Source organism: Cryptomeria japonica, chromosome 8 (assembly GCF_030272615.1).
Source record: "Cryptomeria japonica chromosome 8, Sugi_1.0, whole genome shotgun sequence".
NCBI lineage: Eukaryota > Viridiplantae > Streptophyta > Pinopsida > Cupressales > Cupressaceae > Cryptomeria > Cryptomeria japonica.
This window is the reverse complement of record NC_081412.1, coordinates 688097588-688122426: the sequence shown is the minus strand read 5'-3', so window position 1 is coordinate 688122426 and position 24839 is coordinate 688097588.

Here is a 24839-nt window from a genome sequence, read left to right as displayed (position 1 = left end):
ACACACATGCACGAGGTTGAGTGGAACTAGCGGCATAAGGCTAGACTTTCTCACTCTCCTCCCTTACATGGATCACCTGGACAGACTCTAGGGGCTAGTTTTCCATGTCCTTTTTCCCATGGATCACCTAGACAAGATCTAGGGGCGAGAAGTCCATGTTTTCTCTCTCACTATTCTTCTCATGGATCACCAATGTGTGTATTCATGCCTTTTTCCTTTCTTTTCTTCTCTTTGCATTTTGTTTCCATTTACATCCTTCATCTTGTGTTAGAGAACTCTCAAATCCTCACACTCTTTGTTGTGTTGGAATTGAGATTTAGTCCTCTTTCTTACCAAATGATTCTCCATTAGGTTTTGATCTCATATCAAATCTTCTTGTGAGCATTTGTCATCAATATTCTTTAACAATTCGAAGTGGTAAACATGATACCCTGTTTCAACTCACTAAAATTAGCAAGCCGAAACAGGGGGGGGCATATAGCTACCCTCGAATTTTCATCACCTTCCTTAGTAAGCATTAGGTGATTTTGTGATCTAACATGTGTTTTGTAGGGTGCGGTTCCTAACTGTGTACTGCAGATACCGCTAGGGGCTTCGTTCGACAGACTTATGGATATATCCTTTTTCAAATAATGTTTACTTTTCTGTACTTTAGCTTGCATATGCACGTAGTGTTCATATGACCGCTAAAGTGGGGGCTAAATGTAGCATCGTAAATTGTACGCACTTGCTAGGGTGGTACAATTTCACACCTAGTTTAGCACCCGCCTTAGTGCATTTTACATTTTGCATTGCATTTCTCCTTGAGCACTTAATTAATTAAATTAATTAGGTCTAAGGTCCTATTTTATCATTTCCTACATCATAAAGTTGGGCCCTTTCATTAAAGTGTGCCCTTTTCATTTTATTCCTCCAATACATCATTTAATCAAAAACCCTAATTAGGTCCTATTTTGAACTTGGGGGCTTGATTTCGGGGGTCAAAACATCTCGAAATCAGCTGTAACTTCGGGATTCTCTCTAAAATCATCATATCCGACGGCCCTGAAAATTTGGTGAAAAGTTGTCGGGACCATGGCGCCCGTGCACATGGTCCCGGACATTTTTCCCGAAATTTTGGGAGCATGATCCAATCATAAAATAAAGCTTAACCCCAAGAAATTGGCAGGATATTCAATCTCTAGGTCAGCCAAAAGTCGAAATTAAGACCTAGGGTTTCCTACATAAGAGCTCTCTTTCTTCATTTGAAGGGATCCAGAATTTTGGCTTTCAAGGACCTTCTATGCAGCGAAAGAGCAGATCTTTGAAGACTTCAACAACAATCAACATCCATCCATCAAGCATTCATCAATTTCATTAATTTATTTAGGGCTTGGAAGACATTGAAGAACAATAGGAGATTACCGACTGAAGATTGGCTTGTACTCCTCCCTTGAGGGTTGGGTATGATTTCATGTTGTTTTCATGTCTTTGCATAAGCTTCAATATATCATTTATTCATGCTTTAGATCACTTTTCATCTTGATTTAGAGCATTTACATTATCATTTACAAGCAATTAGGGTTTACTTTCTAGGTTGCTCTAGTTTGCTTTCTTGCATTTTAGGACCTTGCACACACACTAGGTCTGCACACACAATACATTTTACAATACAACTTGGCTATTCGTGGAGGTGGAAATCACCGAAGCGGGGGTTTGACTAAGGCAAAACCCTATATAGCCTCCCAAACACCTTTTCAGATATAAGTGCAGGTTTCAGGATTCGGACGACGCCGCAAGTTGCAGATCCGGAAGAAGCAGACTGAGACCGACCTTCCCACCAAATCTCAGAGCAAAAGACCAGGACAGGGGCGTGGGGCGCCCTGGTCCCTGGGACAGGGGTGCTGGGCGCCCTGGTCCTCCTGACAGACAGCATTTTCAGCATTTTTGACAGCTTTTCCAGAGTGCAAAACAGCAGTTTCCGGAGCAGTTTCAGGGGCAGAATCAGGACAGTGGCGCCCGCGCCCCCGTCCCGAACATTTTCAGTCAGATTTTAACTCCGGGTACGCATTTGCATTCTTGTCTTGTCCTTGTGTTTACAGCTTTCCATCATTTAAGTTCAATTCTGTAATCTTGTTATTAGTTCATACTTGCACTTTGGGGTTAGGGATTGAACTTGCATCATTTCATCTTTCAATTACAACAAAGGAATAGAAATCCTAATAGGTAGCCCGTGGCTCTCTCTTCCACAAGAAGAAGTAGCCAATTGTGTGATACCTCTAGGCTCTTTCATATTCCACAAGTGTGTGGTTGAGAGTGAGATTAGGGCATGTTTGCTTAGTGTCACTTTTTCTCCTACACAGCAGGATGTATGGCGTATCCTACGCATTCCCATTCGAGGAGACTTGGTGACATATGACTGATCTTGGGGGATAGCAGCTATTCAGTAGTTTTTTGAGGAGGATGTGTATATTGAAGATGGGTCGATAGCTTGGGAGGACATAGCAGCCTTGTATGAGCCATTACTAGCAGTGCTATCAGGGATAGTTGGGGGACTGTTGTGTCTAGATAGACGATCGCATGGACTTGTCGTTGGTTGGGGGTAGGTGATTGAGCAGATGATGACAGAGGGGACTCAGTTTGCATGGGGACCGTGTGTGCTATCGCACTTATATCGGGAGCTACATGAGGTAGCATATTGAGGGATGGGCTCATTGGGAGTGGGTATCACGCTACTACATATTTGGGCATGGGAGCTTTTACCAATTACCCGACCAGTCAGTTTGAGATTCTGAGTAGTGGATCAACCCTATGTATACATGTATGGAGGGATGATGAGTCAGCCCCACCTGGGGAAGTTAGAGTGGTGGCGACGAGCACTGGATGACTTGGATATAGTGATCTTGAGGTAGTATATTGAGAGTGAGCCATGGGAGGATGATGCGGAGGCATTGCCATATGTGTTCATGACATAGTGCCTCATTGGTAGGACAGCCTACAATGTGGAGAGGTAGTTGTCGGGCAGGGTGTTGAGACAGTTTGGGCAGAGGCAGGGATTGTCTAGTGATTCAGGAGAGTATGCACGGGTAGTACGAGAGAGGTACTTATGGGGGCCAGTGCTACCCTATGATCAGACATTGGTAGAGTTCCGCACACTATAGGCAAGACCATGGAATATGAGGCCGGGGATGGTGGATGATGGGGTTTCAGAGGAGTATTCGCAGTATATTGATGCGCATCTGATTCTGCGTATATCAGATCTGGCAAAGCCGATTACAGATTTTGAGGATGAGACGGGATGGAGATGGAGGAGGAGAGGTGGTCACGAAGTAGTAGGTGGACAGGGGAGAGGGGATGGTGGTGGTGGGGATGGTGGTGATGGGGATGGAGGAGGAGGAGGTGGGGGTGGTGGGTTTGGAGGAGGTGGTGGATTTGGAGGTGGAGGTGGGGGTGATGGTCGATTACAGCGGAGAGGGAGAGGTGGGCAGCCATTGCAGCTATCTCAGGGACCTTTGATGCAGGGAGGCATGAGGTTAGGTGGCAGGGATGCAGGTGAGGGACAGGAACCTATGGATATAGAGGAGGGAGCCATAGGAGAGGGAGCCATTGGGGAGGCACCTATGGATATGGGGGACGGAGCTACAGGTGGAGATCTGTGGGATCATATGATAGGATATTTGCAGACTCGCGTAGAGGATTTGGAGGCAGAGGTGGCAGCTAGAGATGTGCAACTATTTGCGTGAGAGTCAGAGCTTACTGTGGTGCTGCGAGAGAGGGATGATGTCATGGAGAGATTAGTAGAGCTATAGGAGAGAGTTCAGGTTGCAATAGGAGCACAGGGTCATGATGGGGAGGTGATGAGGGAGATTCAACGGGCACAGGTGGAGATAGAGTATTGGCTGGGGTTATACGAGTAGGTGGTGCCAGCTAGTCAATGAGCACTGAGCTATTCCCAGATGCAGCAGGCGAGATCAGAGTGGTCTCAGAGGATGCAAAGCAGTGGTGGTGTGATGGGTCCTCCCCGGAGAGATAGATCAGGTGGTGCAGGGGCTAGTGGGGGAGCAGGTGGAGATGGTGGTGCAGTATCTAGTCAGAGTGGCATCTGAGAGAGCATTTTGTATTCATTTATTTTATCATTTGGACTGTACCTTGGATGGCTCTTGGTAGCCAATTTTTTGGACTTCATTGTACTTTGATACTTGTGTATTTTTGGCAATATGATATGATATATGAGGAGATCCCATATTCTGTGATGATATGCTTTTTGATGATATGTATGGATGTTTATGCAGGATGATGATTTTATGATTTTATGCTCAGATGGATACTTTATACTTGCTATATGTATGTGTTTTTATGAGATGATTCCTATATGTATTTTTTTATGATGATTTATGCCTACATGATGTCTATATGCATATTGTATGACGTGATGCTAACATGTATATGCAAGTTTATATATGTGTACATAATGTGCTGGTGATGTAATGCCATATGTATGTAATGCCATGATGGTTATTTGTGCATAATGCAATGATGATTATGATGGTACTTTGGATTTTTATGTTTGATGAGACAATGAGATTATGATATGCAATGATGTTATGATTTAATGCATTAAATGAATGATTTATATATGTAAATGCATCTAGATGTTTGTTAGATGAATGTAACAAATGTAAAGTACAAATGTTGAAATGATGATTTCTAAATGAACATATATGGATAATATATGAACCAATGTGGAAACAAATGGTTTTTTTTATGAGTCTAAATGGTGAAAAATATGATGAAGTGATAATGATAATGCAATGATAATGCAATGATAATGCAATGATAATGCAACTCATGGGTAACTGCACCTTAATGCAATTAAAAAGTAGAATGAATGCATTTTTGTAATGAATCCTAAATGAAATGAATTGAATGAGTATAAAAATATACTAAATGGATAAATGAATTCACTTAACTAATGGATAGATAAATAAATGTATGCAATGATAAATGATGATTGGTAACTAACACTAAATGAATGCATAGTAATGGCTAATATAATCAAGGACAATTTTATCACATGAATGAATCTAAATGTCATGATTATGCAATGATGAAATGATATAATAAGACTAATGTCAATAAATGATAATGAACTATATGTGAATTTTATACAACTTAAATGATATGAAATGTACTTGATGCAAATGAAACTAAATGTAATGATGATGATATGATTAGGATAGATGAATGCAAGGTTGTTTAGACTTTGCATGATGCACTGATGATGTATCAGAGTACTCTGTCGCGATTGTATCCAAGACCAACTCAATTTTCACATAATTGCTCTCATTAACTTTGTTCACACTTGCATACAAAACCATGCATATGAATAATGAATGAGTAAATGGATGGGTGATATGGAACGGAATGCAATATAAACAGATGAGATGGAATGATGATCCATAGTGCGTTATTTTCATCATTGAGCTTTTTAACATGTTGTAAGAAAATACAAGCAACTTGGCATAATTATTCAAGATGACCTGAGTATGCCTTACATGGATTTTGATATAGCAAGTTAATACAAGCAACTTAATATAATGGATCAAGTTGACCTAAGTATTGCTTGCAGAATAGACAAGGATTATCTCCTTTCATGCATGACCTGGAATGTCCTTCTTGATCTTTTGCTGATCATATCTTGAAACAAGTTCATACCGTAGTTAGAGATAAACCACTATCGAGTTTGGATGAGGCAGTAGGAACCAAAGATGGAGCATTGTATCTGTAGGCAAACAACATATATAAAGAATAAATAATATGGATCCTCGATAATGGTTCATGCTCATATGGTCGAGGTATACGCTGTAGTTAGCAAGCCATAGTTATCTATGACTGTATTTTGCATAACATCACGTAGCTTAGTGAACTTCCCACATAGACACCATTAGGACATGCCCCAGTACTTCATTGGAATAATTTGCAAAAGATACACAAACAATGTTGTAGGAACCTGATATGAATAAATAACCCATAAATCAACCAAGTATTTGATAGCTTAAACAGAATTTTCTTGTCAAAGAAAAATGTCATCTTGTTTTTTGTTTTTGGTAAGGAAGGATGCATCCTTGTTAAGATAGTTTGCATGTTTGATGTTGATTGTTTGGTTGATTGGATAAGTGGTCATTGTTGGAGTATTTCACAATGTTAGTTTGGTATCTGCTTTGAAAAAAATGTATGTACAGGGAATTGCCATGTTTTTTATTGTTTGATGTTTTCTGATGTTTTTGGATTTTGTGAGATGGTTTTGACTGTTTTTGGAGTTTTTGTGAGACAATTTTCCGAATGTTTTTTGGTATTTTGTGAGATAGTTTTGAATGAAGAACTTAATGAATCACAAAACAATGTAGTATCCACTTCCATCAAACTAGATTAAGGGTATTGCCCCTAGTTTAGACATGACTATGAAAAAGCGGGATGCCAGACATGTGAGGTACTTATCCTGGATTGCAAATCGATAACAAGCCATGGTTTGGATGGATGGATGGATGGATGTAGTGAATGTGATCGCAACAAGTCTGAAAGACAATGGAGCCATAGCCTTTACGAGTGGTGCCTGTTTGCCAGGTTTTCACCATCGCACTTACCCAAGGTGCCACTGGAGTGGTTGTTCACCGTTTGGATGCATGATTTTTCTTTACTATTTTTGATGTTTTTGTATTTTCTTCAGGACATGTATCTGAATGTTTTTGGTGTTTTTCCAGTATGCATGGGAGCCTGATGCTCTGTGCAGCTCATGTATAAAACCGTTTGAGGTGCATGTTGTTGAACGGATCTGCTAGCGGTTCTCCTTCTGAAGTAGCCAACTGATATGCCCCGGACCCAAATACAGCAGTAATAACATATGGACCCAACCAATTTGATTCAAAATTTCCCTAATGTTCTCGGTTGGGTTGGTTACAAGGATTTTCCCTAAGAACAAGATCACCTACCTCGAACATATGAGGTCTAACTCGATGATTATAGCTTCTACTCATGCGCTGCTGATAGGCTTTGATGTGATTGTACGCAGCTTGTCTCTTTTCATCAAGTAGTTCCAAGTCTTGGAGATGGGATACTCTATATGCTTCATCATCTATGAGATTGTGTAAGGAAACCCGTAGAGATGGTATCTCGACCTCAATAGGTAAGATAGCTTTTGCACCGTGGACTAGTGAGTAGGGAGTTGCACCTGTAGGGGTTCGAATGCTAGTTCGATATGCCCATAGTGCTGGATTCAATTGAACTTGCCAATCATGATCGGCATCATTGACTGTCTTCTTAAGGATTCTTAATATATTCTTGTTTGATGCTTCGGCCTACCCATTGCCTTGTGGGTAATAGGGAGTGGAAAAGCGGTGTTGGATGTGAAACTTCTCACAGAGCTCACGGACATCCTGATTTTTGAAAGGAAGCCCGTTATCTATGATGATGGACATGGGTACACCATACTAGAAGATGGTGTAATTAAGGATGAATGAGGCGATCTGCTTGCCGGTGACTTGGGTAAGTGGAATAGCTTTGATCCACTTTGTGAAGTACTCAGTGGCGGTAATAATGAATTTGTGGTCATTGGATGAAGATGGATGGATTTTACCCACAAGGTCAAGTCCCCATTGACAAAAAGGCCATGGTGTTGTGATCGGTTGCAATTCTTGTGCTGGTGCGTGTATCAGGTCTCCATGAACTTGGTATTTTTTGCACTTTCTGACAAAGTAGTAAGAGTCTTTTTCCATGGATGGCCAATAGTATCCAGTGCACAAGAGTTTCTTGGCTAGTGATGGGCCACTTGCATGAGTTCCACAAATTCCTCAATGTACTTCTTCCAAGGCCTTTGTTATCTCATCCTGTGCCAAACATCAAAGGAGAGTACCATCAAGACTACGTCGATATAGGGTTTCAGCAATAATGGTATATCGAGCAGTTTGGTGAATGAAGGTTTTACGTTGGTTATTTGATTTGTTAGGAGGAAGCGTGTGATCATGGAGGTAGGAGTAGAACTCACCGTACCATGGGGATTCGGAATCGACAAGGCGACATATCATCTCAGATTTGACGATATCATAAGAAGGAATCCAAAGTTGTTCGACCAAGAACTCGTAGCATGTTGAATTATGTGGAAGATCTAGGAGAGATGCGATAGTAGCCATAGCGTCACCAGCTCAATTCTGATCTCTGGGTATCTTCTCAAAGGTTATAGTAGTGAATGATGCCTTGAATTTGTCCACCATTTGTTTATATGACATGAGTTTGTCATCCTTGGTCTGATATTCATCTGTTGCTTGTCAAATGACCAGTTGGGAGTTGCCATATACTTGTAGTTCTTGTAACTTCCATTGTAGGGCTAGTCTGAGTCCTGTGATCAAAGCCTCATATTCAGCTATGTTGTTTGTGTATGGAAATGTGAGCCTATAAGACTTCGGGATGCTGTCACCTTGAGGTGTGATAAACAAAATGCCTACCCCCGAGCCATGTCTAGTGTATGAACCATCAAAGTATAGTTTCCATGGTTGTGCTGCTGTGATCATGAATATCTCTTCATCTGGAAAATTGGAAATGAGAGGATGATCACCTATGAGTGGTGCATTGGCCATCTGATCTGCAATGACTTGTCCTTTGATAGATTTATGGTCCACATACTCGATGTCAAATTCACTTAGAATCATCATCTATTTGGCCAAGCGGCCTATCAATGCTTCTTTACTGAGTAAGTATTTGAGTGGATCAATCTTTGCAATTAGTTGTAATTTATGTGTTAACAGATAGTGCCTCAGTTTAGTGGCTACCAAGATTACTACTAGGCAAGCTCGCTCAATAGGTGTGTAATTGAGTTCATATCCAACCAGTGTGTGAGAGATGTAGTAAACAGCACACTCTTTCCCTTCTGCATTGCATTGTGCCAATAGTACACCCAATGTTGTACTTGTTGCTGATATATAGAGTAATAAAGGCCTACTTGGATCTGGTGGAATCAACAATGGTGTATTCATGAGATAGTCTTTAAGCATCTGGAATGCTTGCTGGCATCTGGTATCCCATTGAAAGCGGATGTTTTTGTGTAACAGGTGTGTAAAGGGGTGACACTTATCTGCCAATTGTGCAATGAATCTTCGGATGGATTGTAGGCGCCCTTGTAATGTCCTTAGCTGGCTGATATTTTTGGGAGGTGGCATGTCCATGATTGCTTTGACCTTTGCAGGATCAACCTCAATGCCTTTGCTTGAGACAATGTATCCTAGAAGCTTCCCTGAGGTTACTCCAAAGACACATTTCTTTGGGTTGAGTCGAACATGATATTTTTCTAGTATATCAAAGATTTGCTCTAATATGTCCAAATGACCTTCTCTTGTGAGTGATTTTTCCAGTAAGTCATCAACATAATCTTCCATTATAGTATGCATCATGTCATGGAAGATGGTGGTCATTGCTAGTTGATAGGTCGCTCCTGCATTCTTTAGACCAAAAGGCATTACATTCCAGCAATATGTTCCCCATGGACATGTGAAGTCCATCTTATGTTGATCCTCAGGTGCAATCTTTATCTGATTGTACCCTGAAAATCCATCCATGAGTGAAAGCATGGCATGTCCTGTTGTTAGGTCTACTATTATGTCAATGTTTGGTAGGGGGAAGTCATCTTTAGGACATGCTTTGTTCAGATCTCTGAAGTCAGTACAGATACGGATGCCCCCATTTGGTTTGCTGACAAGCACAATATTGGATATCCAATCTGCATAATCAATTGGTCTAATAAAACCAACATCTAGGAGTTTCTTGAGTTCTACTTTGACTAGTACCGCAATCTAAGGATGCTTCTTGCAAAGCTTCTTCTTGATAGGTTTGGCTCCTTCTATTACGGTGAGGTGATGCATGACTAAATTAGGATCAAGCCCAGGCATATCTGCATATGACCATGCAAAGTTGATCTAGCGCTTCTATAAGACCTCTACAAACTTAGGTTGTTCCTCTGGAGTTAAAAAAGATGCCAGATGTATGTGGTGAGGTGTTTCAAGAGTCCCCACGTTGTATTATTTGGTCTCTTCAATGAGAATTGTAGATCATTCCTGTTGTGTACTAGAAGGGAGGATGTCAAACCTTTCATCCTCAAGTGCCTCAAAGAGGTTTTCACCATTGGATACGCTCTTTCTTTTTACTTTTGTGGGATCAAACAGTGCCACAGTGTGGTTTTCACTAGAAGATCCATGTTTTATTGATATATTTTTACAGCTGAAAGGTTTGGCATCCGCCCTGAAGTATGTTGCGCTATTAAGTTCAATGGTGAATCTAGCTTTGTGATCCCCGCTTGGTATGTTATCACGTAGTTCCAAAAATTCAATGATCTCATCATCGTTTTGGAAATGTTCAAGACATGGGGGATTAGGTTGGTTCCATTCGATGAGTTCAGGATGGATAATGGGAATTACCTCATCGATTAGGTTAAGTTTGTTAGATGTATCAGCGAGGGTTAAGACATTGTGGTGAAGGTCATTGATGGTACTCTCCCTGTCAGAATCAAGCGTAGGATGTGACGTAGGGTCTGTGGAAGATGTTTCCAACTCAGGAACCCAAGAGGTCTTTATCTATGCTTCTTTGTAAATAGGGATGTCTTTACAGGGTGGAGGTGGTGATGTGTCTTCCTCATCTAAAGTATTAAGATGTATGGAATCGAATTCCCACTCATGTGAGTCAATTTATAAGTCACTTTCTAGGTAACTGGTTACTATACCATACTGGGATATCCTTTGAGTTAAACACTACAGGTGTGATCAGTTGATGTACCTTTGTAGATGAAATGATCGGTGTTGCAAGAAGGATTATGGGGATCAATGAATCTAATACGGGGAGTATCGGTAGTGTTGACTCTGTTGCTTCTGCTGGAATTGTTGGTGTTGTTGATACTGCTGTGGGTTCTGATACAGTTGCTTCTACTAATGGTGCTATTGATGTTATTGTTGCGGTTGTTGTTACTGATGGAGGTGATGGTTTAATCAGTGGGATGATTGGTGTTGTGTATGGTTTTGCTGGGATTCTTAGCCTCGATGGGGTAGTTGTTGTGGTGTTTGGTGTTGCTTTTATAATCAAAGGTGACCTTTTTGTAATAGGCTCATATAGTGGTTTGTTGGGTTTCCCTTTGAATCTGAGCTTAAGAAGGATCTCCTTTGAAATCCTAGGCCAGTGTTATCTTTGGGCTTTAATTCCAATTACAGCGGTTCATGTTGTCCTTTCTTGCAAGGTCTTAGAGCACTCTTACCATCATAACCCATTCTTTGCATAATGAGAAGGCCTTTGCCATACTGATCTGTGGGAAGCTTAACTTGTGGAATATCGGTGGTGATGGGATCTTTATAGATCCATTTTGCTAAGTCTGCATCTCTAGTCTCTTCTTCTTGACTCTTTCCAAGGATGAATGGTGTAAAAGTACATGTTGGTTTGACCAGTGGCATTTGAAGTAACCATTGAGGTTTTCCATGTGTCCTAGGAGAAGCAAGCATTTGTCCAACACATAATAGTTGGCTCAAATTGTACTCCCTAGGACCTTCCTCTTCTATCTTCATCTTGAGCTTCTCTTGCTTGGATATAGTAGTGTTTGAATTAGATAGAGATGTTGGACTTACGTATGATGTGGATGAGATGGCTTCTTTGTTGTTGGGAACGTTAATCTCTAGTTGATGACTTATATTATGACAATATGCAAAGGGATTTGCATCTCCCAGGATTGTGATTTCTACACCATTATGCGGGAACTTGATACACTGATGGTAGGTGGATGGAACGGCTTGCATGGCGTGTATCCAAGGTCTTCCTAACACTAAATTGTATGGCAGATGAAGGTCCAGAACTTGACAGATGATGTGTTTCACCACAGGGCCCACTCAGATTGGTAGCACAACAACTCCTTTGGATGAACACTCTGCATCATCATAGGCTTTGATTGTGATCTTCTTGCGAGGATCCATTGATTCAATTGCATATCCCAATGTTGTGACTAATTGTAGAGTACAGATATTTAGGCCTGCTCCATTATCAATCAAGACTCGTTGATCCTATGTTGGTTCATAAACCCTTCAATGTGGAGTGAGGCATTATGAGGTTGTTGGAAGGATAAGTTGTCACTTTCAGAGAAAGTGAGACAAGGTGACCTTGGATTTCCAACCATGGCTTGGAACTGATCTACATTTAGGTTTGCAGGGACCGACACCTCTTGGAGAGCTTGATCCAAAATTGTTTTATGGGATGGAGATAGGAGCAATAGCTCTAAGATAGATATTAGTGTGGGTGTTTTGTCTAACTATTCCACAAGGTTATACTACTTTGGGATAGATAGGGTGCCTTGTGGAGCTTCTTTTGTGGTAATCTTGTCGCGACGTGTAACAACATTGCAAGTGGAGCTGGTATTTTTTATGGTAATAGTTGCAATTTGTTCACTAGCATCATATAGGTGATTCATAGTGTAATTATATGCAGCTTGCGTATAATTGGTGGTATCTGTGTTTCGCCCTGAAGTGGAAGGACCCCTTTGATCTTGGGATGGAAGTGGATTTTTAAACATGAGATGATCATTGTTTGTTGTCTTTGTGTCATGTCCTTCAATTTTGATTTCACCTCAGTGAATAAGATCTTGAATAAGATCTTTCAATCTGTGACAATTGCTTGTCTTATGCCCTTTCCCTTGATGGAAATCACAATGTTCAGTATCCCTCCACCATGAAGGTTTGACTTGAGGTTCATAATTTGATGTTTTGGGTAAGGTAACCAGATTTTGAGAAACCAACTGACGTAACACTGTTTTGATGGGTTCCCCTAAGGGAGTGTATGTTTGTTTTGGTTTAAAATTTTGTTGACATTATCTGGGTTCCTCTTGAGGTGTGTTGCATCCTTGATTTGGAGGAGTAATTGTGTTAGTCTTGGGTGGGGGGTTTTGTCCTGCAAATCGAACCACAGGTTGTGCACTTTTGATAGTTCTTGCATCTACAACCCCATCGTTGACGATGTTTTTGTTTTTGTTCCAGAAGTTAGGCTTGTCACTATTCAAGCATGGGCGAGGGCCATCCTTTTGCTCATTATATATCTTGATAAGCCTTTTTTTATGAGAGCCCGCTCACATTTTAAGCCTTTTGTGATCATGTCATTGAAAGAGTCTGTGTCTTTTACGTCTAAGTGAAATTCCATTTCGTTATTTAAGTTGGAAATAAATATTTCCACTAGTTCTTGTTCAGGTAACTGAAGAGAATGTCTACTAGACATTTGACGCCAACGTTGCAGAAAGACTGAAAATAGCTCCCCTGGTTTTTGTTTAGTGTTACATAGATTAGCCATTGTGATATCACGCTCAATGTTATGTGAGTAATGTGCCAGGAATTTCTGGATGAGTTCTTCAAATATCCTAATTCCACCTAGTAATCGGGAAAACCATGATGTGGTTGTTCCTCCCAAGCTTTGGGGAAAAAGTCGCATTAGGTATGTATCCTCGTATGCCACTTTGAGGAAAGATGAATGGAATTCTCTAACATGATCACAAGGATCTCCTTTTCCTCTATACTTTTCGAACTTGGGTGTTTCAAACCCTCGTGAAAAAGGTGGCATATGAAGATTTCTATCAAAGGGATAGGGACAAATGTCATTGAGTGAAAATTGATTGGTTTTTACACCACTATGAAGTTGTTGGGCGAGATTATCGACTTGTTGCCGCAACATGTCTATTTCATTTGGAGGAGGCAGAGGTGGAGGATTACCTTGATGAAGATTGTATCTGATGTGATCTTGACCTCTTTCATCCTCATTACAACTTTGGCATTCTGATGCTTGTCTTAGTTGTGCAACATCAAAGTCAGAGGGTAGTTTAGCCCCCTCTTGAGCAAGTCTTAAAAAGTGAGCATCAGCATTGCTCCTAAGTATTTCATCAAAAAGTTTATTAAAGAGAGGGTTGTGTTGTGCCCTTTCTATTGCCGCAGGAGTAGGAGTACTTGGGTTGTCATCATTTACGTTTCCTCCAAGGGATTCTTGGAATTCATTGATATTTTCCTCCTCTTCCTCTTCAATTTCTTGTTGTCTAGACCTGGACCTGGTATGAGCCATTTTGTTTATAAGTTTTTGTTGAAGCTTGATAAAAATGATGATGAGTTGGTGATGAAATCTAAGATTGATGTTTGGTGAAGTGCTTTGCATACAGATCCCTAGCACTAAAGGTAGATGTTACCAAAGTTCTTTCTTGAATTGCTTGTTGTGTTTGATTGACAAAGTTTGATGTGATAAGGTTTAGAGAAATCTGAGATGTATTACAGACTCAACTACCTAGTAATAAGAGGATGCACTCATATACTAGTTTTAACCTGCGTAGAAATGTCTCTTAGGATGAGTTTATCCTAGATGTAGAGACACTCTAAAAAGTGTTGTGTTTGTGTTTGATTCAAGCGATATCGAAATAGAACTTAGGACAAAAGCCTCTTGATGCTTTGAGAGTTGGAATGGATTGATGATGTGTGAATATGATAATGGATGAGATGTTTAACTTCAATAGAAACTTTGTGTTACATAAGGAGCAAACTCTTTGTCTTCCCTCTCGGGGGTTGGTGGTTCTTCCCGAGCTACGTTATATGTGATGCAAATGTCGGGAAAGAAATCAAGATTGATTTTTCCTCCTTTGTTCTTGTGATAACTCAAAGCTCAATATTGCATAAAATCTCTGTGGTTCAATGACTCTTGATCAAATTCGTTTGATTTCCCTTGAAGATAAAGACGCATGTGACGTAAGAAGGCTCTATGAGAGACAAAGATTTGTCTATTAAGATAGAAGAATTTCGTCCTTTTGATTAAAGCCTTTGAGCTCAACGGTCTTTTCTTCAAGTTGATGTGTTGATGAAGATTCTTCTTTCTCAAGATGTGAAGAATGGTAATATAGTTTGATACTTTTTTTGTTGCTCTTGGTTTTTGATCTTTTATTTTTTTGAAAATGTTTGTGTAAGATGAATACTTGTTTTGATTTGGGTTTATGATGTTTCTTTGACAAGAAAACAAAGCAAGCTCACAAACACAAGAATGTTGCCTCAAAAGGCACAAGTAAGTATGGGTCTAGATCAACCCAATCTTTTGAAATTTTTATGACCCTTTCCTTCAAATGTATTTTAGGTGTTTCCAAAGCTTGAAGTCAGCTCAATTTGCACTGGTCTTGATTCAAAAATGAAAACACTTCAAACACTTTCTATCACTAAGGTCAAATGGCCAGTAGCGATAATTTCAGCCCACATCTTGATATTTCTTCGACTTTGGTACTACATACCTTATGAATCCCGTCGTGGTAGGTAAGGATGTGATATACTAAGTCTTGCATGAGCATAACAAATAGATGATCCCTATGATGGGGGACTAATCACTTTCATCAAGCCACAAGTGACTTTTCAAAAAGCTATGTTTCTACTCAAGGAAATATGTACGGTGAGTATCTTGGGAGCAAAACCTTCTATGCTCTTGCACTGAATTTATCACAAACATCCTTAATCAATAGAACGGGTGGGCTACTACTTGTATGCGGGAAAAGTTGGCTGGTAGAATTTAATATGTGAAAATATTGCTAGAAACTAGTCCACACACACACACACAGGACTTCTTGGTGCAAGCTATGGAGTAACGCAGTATTACTCAGCTTCCCAAGGTGGGTCCCATGGTTCTCTATCTCACAATGTCCCTCAAACCAATGTTTTGCTCTCAGATCACTGAGCAAAATGGTTTAGGGATGGAAAATGCAAGAACGAGGGATGCTCTGATAGATTTTAGAATGAAATATGTTATAAGCTATGTATGATTTTAAAATGCAATAAACTAAATGATAAGATGACAAGATTAGTATGAATACTATCCTAGCATACTATATTTAGTCTATGATTGAGCTAAAATGATAAAGAATTTATTCTAAACATGCATATTTAGTCTAATTCCTGATTTAAAGAGAGGCTAAATGATAAGCATAAAATGATATAAGAAAGCTTGAATGTATTTGAACATAAGTGTGATGCTACAAATTTAAAGGATGATTGTTATGGAGGAATGAGAGCTCTATTTATAGCAAAAACAGGGCAATGGATGGTCAGGATTGAATGTTTTAATCAAAGATTGAGTTTGAAAGTTGGGGATCCATGTTTGCAATTGGCACCAATAAAATGGTGACAAGTGTCAACATAGGGTTGGGTTGAGAGAAGGGGTTGGAGACATTGAATGCCTGAGAAGACCTCATGGTTATCTAGAGGCTAAGGGTCAAGTCTAAATTAAGATTACCCACTGGATTAAGAGTTAATCCAAGGATAAACCTTTGTGCAAATGTTTAAGAGATAATCATGGTCAAAGCATTAAAGGCCTGATGAGACCCTTGGGTTGGATGAAGGTTGAGTCAAAACAAATGTTTTAACCATGTAGGAGGGTTTGAGTTAACCATTAATGGTTATTGGAGACTTTGGGGATTTAGTGGTTGAAGGTTGAAAGCCTTCAATGGTTATCAAAGACTTTGAGGAATTTAGTGGTTGAAGACTTGAAGCCTTTAATGGTTATCAAAGACTTTGAGGTTTTGAGAAGTGACTTCCCTTTGCTTAGGGATGTGACAAAGTTTAGAGGAGGGGTTAGGTTAATTAGAAGCGATTAGAAGATTCTAGAAGGGATTAGAAAGGGGTTTAGGAAGGCAAGTGGGAGATGTAGGATTTTGCAAGTGGATGGAGGGATAATAGGATTTAATTGAATTAAATGATTTATTCAATTTGGTTGTAATTTGGAGAAATTAAATAAATTAGATTTATTTAATTTAGGATAACTATTTAATTAAATTTGAATTTAATTAAAAGTGGATAGGGGGGATTTAATTGAATAAAATGATTTATTTATTAAATGGGTATAGTGAATTTAATTTAAATAAATTGAGTAATTTACTTAATTAAATAGAGGAATGTGGGTAATTTAATTAAATTGGATTTAATCAAATAGAGAAATGAACATAAAATATTCATTTAGGAATATGGTCATTTTTATACGTCTACATTTTGCCCCTCTTTGAAGTGACGTGTGTGCACATGTTATTTCAAAGAAAATGATGTGTTTTTGTGATTTATGATCAAATGCAATTTTTGTGTCATTCTTATGATTTGTCAGTCGTGCCCCAGATTTGATTTGATGTGTGATGCCCCAGATTCGATATTTGATAGTGATGCCCCCTCGGGAGATGAATCAATATTTTAAAAAAATTTGATTGAATTTGATGAGTTGCGTATGATGTGTATGATTTTGTGCATGTAAAATATGGTGAAATTGATTCATCTCCCGATAAGTTACAAATGTTATGGTATAGGGGAGACCGCGACCATATTACAGGTCCATTTGGCTAACCCTAATTTCATTTTCCTCCTATAAAAGGGGAAAAGGGCTGGAATTAGATTCATTTGTGCTTTGTTGACTTTGAAGAAAGAGAATTTGGTCTGCAGATAAAATGCCTATTCCATATCATAGACACCGTTTCGAGCGCGTTTGGAGGTACCGGAGACCTGCATCGCGTGGACCACCAGTAAGTCAAGATTTTTGACCCTGTTTGGACTTTTCATTTTGTTGTTTTTAGTCATTTTTTTATTTTCAAAGTTCGGGTTTTACGTTTTAGCGCGTCTAGGGCGCAAAGTAGCGCATACGAAGTTTGAAGTAGTGCATCGAGTTTAATTTTAGGGGTCGCGTCCGAAATAGATAGGATAGCGCATAGCAAAAATATGTTAGCGCATATAGGTAGAATAGCGCATAGCAGTCGTCGGGTAGCGCATCGGGTCAACAGTTTAGCGCGTAGGGTAGACCTAGCGCATAGAGGTCGTAGGGGTTCGCATAGGTAAGGGGTTTTAGCACGTAGGGTTAACCTAGCGCATAGGGCCAAACGGGTAGCGCCTAGGGGGTGTAGATTAGCGCGTAGAGTTAGTCTAGCGCATAGGGTAGGTTAGGTGCTGCATGGGGGGAAAATTTTAGCGCGTAGAGTCAGTCTAGTGCATAGGGTAAAAAGAATAGCGCATAAGAAAGACAGCCTAGCGCGTGGGGGATTTTTAGCGCATTGGATATCTGTTTTAGCGCATCTGGAAAAATTTTGCGAGATGAACCGATTTGAAAATTTGTTTTGGTCTGTCTATCATGTTTATATGCGTTTGTCCAAGATGAGTGTTGATATAACTTGTTTTGATTTGCAATATTTCAAGTTAGGTGTAGATATCAATGTGTTGTGTTTGATCAAAATATGATTTGTTTGCGTGTTCTGTTTTAAGTTCAATGTGTGAAGCCTGAGTTGTATTACAAGCTGATATGGGTTGGAAACTTGAGTTGTGTTACAAGCTGATATGGGTGGGAAACTTGAGTTGTTTTACAAGTTTATGTGATTTGTGGAGACTTGAGTTGTGTTACAAGTTTTGATATGGTTTTTGAGAACTTGATTTGTTTTACAAGTTGATATGAAATGATAGGATTTTGAACTTTGATATAGATGAGCAAATTGTTTCATGTTGTTAATGTAAGTTTGATTTTGATATCTTTGTTTTGATGTGGAAACTGATATTGGATTTGGTTTGCTTGTTGACAGGAGCGATTGGGCGTGGTTCAGTCGCGGGAGAGATTTCCCAGACTGTGGACATTGATACCACGGTTGTCGCGGGCTGACTTGGACATTATTGAGAGATGTGGATTGACTTCTCTCTTAGATATGCCTTGGTTCACTGTGAACCGGGGGTTATTGATAGCTTTGGCAGAAAGGTGGCACAGTGATACGAACACCTTCCATTTTGCTACGGGAGAGATGACAGTCACACCTAAGGACTGTTATAGGATCCTGCGCATCCCAGTAGTAGGGGCACTACTACCATACGAGCAGTCAGAGGAGGGTGGCACAGAGGCACTGCACCGTATTTTTCATGATAATACCGTCTGCGGCTATGAGATCCCCTGGCAGGAGTTTTTAGACTTGGACTATGCACCACTACCATCCGTACTAGCAGGGTTCATTGGTGGATTCCTTTATCCTGATCGCAGGTCAAAGGGATTCTCGGTGGGATGGGGGCTGGTTCTGGAGGAGATGGTTACTCAGGGTCGGAGGTTTGCATGGGGGTCAGCGATGTTGGCTCACTTATACAAGGGTCTGCATGAGGTAGTATACCTCAGTTACGGCAGTTTGTCAGCTGGCGTGACCTTATTACAGGTATGGTGCTGGGAGCACATTCCAGCAGTGAGGCCACTAGCAGACAGGGACAGGCCCGTAGGATGTGCATATACCTACGGATACAGGGGTCTAGTTGTCCAGCGTAAGCTGGGCAAACTAGAGCACTGGAGGAGGGTACTAGATGACATAGATACGGTCACCTGGCGACCGTATATAGGATGTGAGGTGTGGGCAGAGGATGGGATGGAGATACCCTTTGTGTTTATGACCAGGTACCTGATTGGGAGGACCTCGTTCGTGATTGAGCGGTTTGTGGTGACCCGAGTTTTGAGACAGTTCGGGTGCCAGCAGGGTATTCCTCAGGGATTGTGCTTATATGCACGGCGGCAGCAGGATGTGGCTGATTGGGGGCTGACTTTTGATAGTGTCGTGGCGGTGGAGGAGTTTGTGGGGTTGGTTGGGCAGATATGGGACTATGCTCGGGAGATTCAGGATGCAGGTATGACAGATGAGTTTGCCCAATTGTTTGTTGTGCGGGTGGTGGCCAGAATTTTTGATCCTGAGGAGACGAGGTTAGCCTTTGATTCAGATGAGGAGGAGGGAGATGGGGGAGATGACGGAGATGATGGAGAGGATGGAGGAGGGAGAGGAGATAGAGGGAGGCGGGGAGGTAGAGTGAGGAGAGGGGATAGAGGTGTGGAGAGAGCAGTGAGGCAGGGGAGGATAGATAGAGGGAGAGGGGGATTGGCGATTGGAGCTAGTGGAGAGGGGCGAGTGGGGGAGGTGCTAGCTGCAGTGGGTGGTACAGAGGAGGCTATGTGACCAGCTCAAAGGAGGAGGACAGATGTGCTCCCACCTCCAGCACCAAGGATAGGCCGAGTAGGAGGGGTTCCTCCTGCATAGGTACCGCTACGGGTTCAGGTCCTAGATCATACGGAGGATGCCCAGATACGAACCTTATAGATTACTGTCCAGCAGCTGTAGGCACAGATTTTGATCTATCAGCGGCAGATTTCTCAGTTGACCACTGAGCGAGATACCGAGATAGAGCGGCGGGGACGAGCGGAGGAGGTGGTGGCCAGCATGCAGAGAGCAGCGGCGGGTGGTCTGATGAGAGACACCCTGAGAGAGCTGGGGTTGAGAGCCCAGGAGGCGGAGTATTACAGGCGGCACTATGAGGTTGCAGTACCCAGGGACCGGTGAGTACAGAGCTTTACGCAGTCGAGATCCAGCCGATCTCGAGCTACTGGGTCACGGTCTGAGAGCCGAGGTGTTACGGGGCCATCAAGACAGGACCCTCCTAGAGATCCAAGGGCAGGTGCATCTGGAGTGAGACCATCTCCGTCAGGGGATAGTCATACTTGAGAGACATGGTCTCTGTTGTATTTTTTGAGCATTGTATTCTTTGTGCTGGACACAATTTTGACACATTTTGTACATTTGGATCATTTTTGAGATATATATATATATATATATATATATATATGGCTCCATTTTTTATCATGGGATGTGTTTATATGGATGCATTATTTGGGTTTTTTCATTTCTTTGTGATGATGCAATGTTTAAATGTATAATGTATGATGCAGGATGTATGTTTTTATATGCTGTGAGATGTATCTTGAAAACGAGTTGTATGTTTTAATATGCTACTAAATGTAAAATGATATGTAATGATGTTAAAATGATATGCAAACACGTAAAATGATATGCAACTAATGTTTTTGGAGCATCCCTCATTCTGTATTTGCCATCTGATATAACCATATGTTATTTGCTTTCTTTGTAGATATCATCATTGAGCATTGATTTGTTTAGGATATGTTGAAAATTTATACAAGCATAATGGTATAACTGAACCATAATGACCTGAGAAAAATTTACATGATTTTTTATTTTGCAATATAGCACAAGCGTCAAGGTATAATTGAACTAGGACGACTTGAGTGCGTATTGCGTAAATAGACAAGATTTGATCATTTGTATGCGTGAAGTGGAATCAGGCCTTCAGTGATATTCGATGTATCACATCTTGAGGCAAGGATTCACATAGTACAAGTGATCGCCTCCCAGACAGAAGACTACGAAAAATATTGGAAGTTCCCCTTGACCTCTAGCTGTGAAGCATTTAGTGAGACAAGGAAGAGAATCCAAAAATTCAAAAAGTTCAAAATGCAAAACTAGTCAAGACTTTATGCAAGAATGCAACATTTAGTACTTCAAAAAATCATCCATCCTTAGTATTTTTGTGAATTGTTTTGTTTTGGTTTTTGCGATGAAGCGTAGTTTTGTTTGTTGGATGTCATGCTTCTGAGTTTTTGCAATAGTTGTGATGTCTTGAATGTTTGCAATTTTTTTAACAAGTTAATGCCCCTAGCTGAGTGAGCCTCTTGATATGATCATGTACAGTGATTTCCAAGCCATGGTGGGATGTGGTAAGAGGATATATATAGACAAATCAGGATAGTGACTACGCTAAGTATGTCCTGAATGGATATGTGCGAAGTGTCAGTCGATGGCCGATGGTGTTTTGATGGATAAAATGGTATTGATATAGATGGAGGAGCCATTCTTTTCACAAGAGCGCCTGTTTACCAGGTTTTCACCATTTGTTTTTATTGTACTTTATGTTTTTGCTTCTTTTATTTTTTTTGGATTTTTTGATTTTTTCGCTTATTTTGGCTTGTTTCGTGCACTAGGCCACTTAAGTGTAGTACCTCTTTAGATGGATGTTGTTAGTTGGTTCATCGAGAACTTCTCCTTCAGAATTTGTTAGTTGATAGACACCTGATCCATAGACTGATATGATAACATAGGGACCCAACTAGTTAGGTTCAAATTTCCCTTTCTTTTCTCGATCTTGCTGATTTCTTGGATTTTCTTTGAGGACTAGGTCACCAACTGTGAAGTTCTTGGGAATGACCTTGTGATTGTAGCTCCTGCACATGCGTTGTTGATATGCTTTGAGATGAGTATAAGCATGTTGGCATCTTTCATCTAATAGTTCAAGTTCTTGCAGTCGGTTAACTCGATACTCTTCATCTGGGATTAAACCTTTCAAAGAGACTCTGAGAGATGGGATTTCTACCTCCAGGAGTAAAATAGCTTCTGATCCATATACCAATGAGTATGGTGTTGCTCCTGTAGGTGTGCGGATGCTGGTTCTATATGCCCAAAGTGCTGGGTTGAGTTGTACGTGTCAATCTTTGCCTGCATCATTCACTATTTTCTTGAGGATTTTCAGTATTGTTTTGTTAGATGCTTCTGCTTGACCATTTCCCTGCGGGTAGTATGGTGTAGAGAACCTATGTTGGATTTTGAATTTTTCACATAGTTCTTGGACATCTTGATTCTTAAAAGGTCATCCATTATCTGTGATGATTGAACTTGGAATACCATATCTGCAGATCAGATAATTGAGGATAAAAGAAGCAATTTGTTTCCTGATTACTGTAGTCATGGGAACTGCTTCTATCCATTTGGTAAAGTACTATGTTGTTGTTATAATAAACTTGTGTCCATTTGAAGATGAAGGATGAATTTTGCCTACTAAGTCCAGTCCCCACTGACAAAAGGGCCATGATGTTGTAAAGGGTTGTAGTTCTTGTGCTGGTGCATGTATCAGATTGCCATGGATCTGGCATTTAGGACATTTCTTGGCGAAATGATATGAGTCTTTTTCCATTGTAGGCCAGTAGTATCCCATCTGTAGAAGCTTTTTAGCAAGAGTAGTGCCACTTGAATGTGTGCCACAAATACCTTCATGGAGCTCGTGTAAAGAAAAACTGGAATCATTACGATCAAGGCAATGAAGAAGAGTACAATCGAGACCTCGACGATACAAAGTATCGACAGTAAGGGTGTAAAGGGCAGCTTGTCAGATAAAGTTACGTTTTTGGTTATGGGATTGGTCAATGGGTAAGATATTGTGCTTCAGGTAGTCGTATATTGGTCCATATAACAGAGAATCTGAACCAGTTAAGGCATAAATAACCTGGGAATCAGAGTGGTCATAGGCGGGGGAGAACACTTGCTCTACCAAGAACTCATAATGACTCTATTGCTCTAGAATTTGTAGTAGTGAAGTGATTGTAGCCATTGCATCGACTGCTTTGTTGTTCAACCTTGGTATTTGCTCGAAGGTGATGTGCACAAAATACTGTTTGAAGTCATCCACCATTCGTTTGTAGGGTAGTAACTTGTCATCCTTTGTTTGATAGTCGTTGTTGATTTGATGGACAACCAGTTGTGAGTCTCCATAGACTTTTAACTCTATGATTTTCCATTCTATGGCCATTTTGATGCCTATGACCAGTGTCTCATATTCAGCCACATTATTTGTGCATGGAAACATAAGCCTATATGATCTTGGTATAGTGTGTCCTTCAAGAGTGATGAACAAAATGCCAGCTCCTGAACCGTGTTGTGTATAGGATCCATCAAAGTATAGGGTCCATTGTTTAGTAGAAAGAGTAAGAACGTCCTTGTCTGGAAATTCGATCTCCATGGTGTGTTTGCCAAGGAGTGGTGCTTCAGCCAACTGATCTGCAATTGCTTGTCCCTTGATGGCTCATCTTTCTGTATATTGGATGTCAAATTCACTGAGAATCATGACCCATTTAGCCAATTGGCCTGTAAGAGCTGCCTTGCTGAGTAGATATTTGAGAGGATCAATTTTTGCGACTATCTTGATGGTATGTGCTAGCATATAATGTCGAAACTTCTGAGATGCAAAAACCACTATTAGGCAAGCCTTTTCAATGAATGTATAGTTGAGTTCATAGCCATTCAATGTCCTACTGATGTAATATATGGCGCGTTCCTTTCCTTGTTGATCTTCTTGTGCCAATAGTGCCCCCAGTGATATATCTGTTGTTGAGATATATAAGATAAGAGGCTTTCCTACGACTGGTGGGACCAGAACTGGTGGATTCATTAGGTACTGTTTGATTTGGTAAAAAGATTCTGCACACTTGCTCTCCCATTTGAAGGGTACATTTTTGTGTAGTAAATGGTTAAATGGTAGACTTTTATCTGCTAGCTGAGTGATGAATCGCCTGATGGATTGAAGTCGTCCTTGTAGAGATCTGAGTTGACTGATATTCTTTGGTGGTGGCATGTCCATAATGGCTTGTACCTTTACTGGATCTACTTCAATACCTTTAGCTGAGACTATGTAGCCTAGTAACTTGCCTGATGTAACCCCGAAGATACATTTCTTAGGGTTGAGCCTGACCTGGAATTTCTCCAATCGATCAAAGATCTTTGTTAGGATGCCAAGATGTTCAGCTCTAGTGAAGGATTTAGCGAGTAAATCATCCACATAGTCTTCCATAAATGTATCCATCATGTCATGGAATATTGTGGTCATTGCTCTTTAATAAGTGGCTCCTGCATTCTTTAAGCCAAAAGGCATAACATTCCAACAGTACGTTCCCCAAGGACAGGTGAACGCGGTTTTATCTTGATCTTTAGGAGCTATTTTGATTTGATTATAGCCTGAGAAACCATCCATTAGTGAGAGCATTGTGTGGCCTGCTGTAAGATCTACAATTATGTCGATACTTGGCAGAGGAAAGTCATCCTTTGGACAAGCTTTGTTGACGTCTCTGAAGTTAGTGTAGATTCTGATACTACCATCTAGTTTTGATACTGGAACGATGTTGGAAAT